This window comes from Parus major, unplaced genomic scaffold (genome assembly GCF_001522545.3).
Source record: "Parus major isolate Abel unplaced genomic scaffold, Parus_major1.1 Scaffold1220, whole genome shotgun sequence".
Classification (NCBI taxonomy): Eukaryota; Metazoa; Chordata; class Aves; order Passeriformes; family Paridae; genus Parus; species Parus major.
In genome coordinates, this window is record NW_015380076.1 from 1 (window position 1) to 1,653 (window position 1,653).

The window sequence follows — 1,653 nt, forward strand, 5'->3', positions numbered from 1 at the left end:
AAAAGGCGGGAAAATGCAAGGACCCCGGGCGGTGGGGGCGTGCGCTCGACTGCCTGACAAACACCCCGACGCCGACGCCGCTCCGGCGCAATTTTCCGCGGCTTTTCCGGCCGTGCGGACACGGGCTGTGTGCTCAGCGGCGCCGGGGCCGGGCGCGAGCCGGTCGGGCGCCGACAGGCAACGGTGAATACGCCTCTCTCTGCCGGGGTCCTTGCCGCGGTCGCGTTCTGGAGCTTCTGGCACTCGCGACGACCCGTACCTTGCCGCAGTCCTCCTCGCTCGGTTCTTTCCCCGCCGGCCCGGGGAAATGGCGGGAACCCCGATGGCACGGGGACCGAACGGCCGCTCCCCGCCGCTGGCACCGAAGCAGCTCGAGGAGGCGGCTGCTCTGTGTGCCGGAACGGTGAGTGGGGCGGGCGGGGCGGGGGCAGGTTAGCAACCGAGTATATACCTGTAAGTATAAAGATGATCAAAATAGATATTAAAAAATATTGAAGATAAAGGGGCTGCTTGGTTTTTATTTAGTTAGAGGCAGGGTTTTTAAATAAATAAAGAAAAGTAAAAATAAATAAAATATGGAAAGAATGAATATATAAAGGTAGAGAGAAATATATATATATATATTTCTATGTATCTGTAGGCGTAAAAATAAGTAACAGGAATATATACATATGTATTAATTTATAATCTGTAATATGATTTCTGTACGTATAGATGGTAATATGATATATTTTAGGATATGTTATGTGTTATGTATATCAACAAGGTATATAAATATGATAAAAAATATATATTAAAATATTTTTAAATACCGTTTAAGATGAAGGGACAGTTTGGTTTTTATTAGGTTAGCTTCGGGGCTTTTAAATAAATACTACAAAAATAAAAACATAGAAATGTATATTAAATATATAAAGATATAGACGTATGTGCAACCAAAAAAGTAAAGAAATAGAAGTAATGCCAATATATACAAACAGATCTATATTTAATATATATATATTATATCTATTTATTTAATATATGTATTATATATTAATACAATTATAATTATAATTTATAATTAAAATGTATATATTTAATATATAATAATATATGTATACATGTTAAAATAATATATTTTGATACTTTATATATTGCATGTCATATATAAATGAATATAGTATATAAATTTAATCGTGTGGTGAAAATAGATGTTCATTTATTTATTTATTTATTTATTTTCATTGTTTTGGTATGTTTCTCAGAGGCAATCCTCCCCTGGCAGCTGCTGAGAGCACTGAAAACCTGTGTGCTTCGTGGTGTCTGTTGGCCAGCTGGAAACGATTCCCTTGTGTTTGGTGCATTAACTCCCAGCGACCTGTGTGCGGTGGCAGGTGAGCACACTGCCTGAGCCTTGTAGCTTTTCTGGCTCACACACGACTTCCTTTCCTTTTTTATATGGAAAAGAGGGAAGAGAGGGCAGTGTGGTATTAGCATTTCTAGCAGATTTTTAACTGCCCCCGATGCTCGTTCGTCTTTGCAGTGTGGGTTTTCATGCTGACAAATCCTCTGCTTTGCCTTCTGCTCACAGTCAGCTGGGCCCTTTATTGAACAGATTTATCTGCTACAAGGCTACGCAGAAGGATGGAAAGGAGGAACACAGGGGGAAAA

The 1,653-nt window shown here is 40.8% G+C and overlaps 1 long non-coding RNA gene across 1 annotated transcript; it reads left to right on the forward strand.

Annotated features, from left to right (window-relative positions):
• The first annotated feature begins 6 nt into the window (after positions 1-6).
• On the forward strand, positions 7-1,653 carry LOC107199592. Its single transcript, XR_001519244.1, has 3 exons — positions 7-403; positions 1,248-1,376; positions 1,574-1,653. It is a non-coding gene; the product is annotated as an uncharacterized LOC107199592 (long non-coding RNA).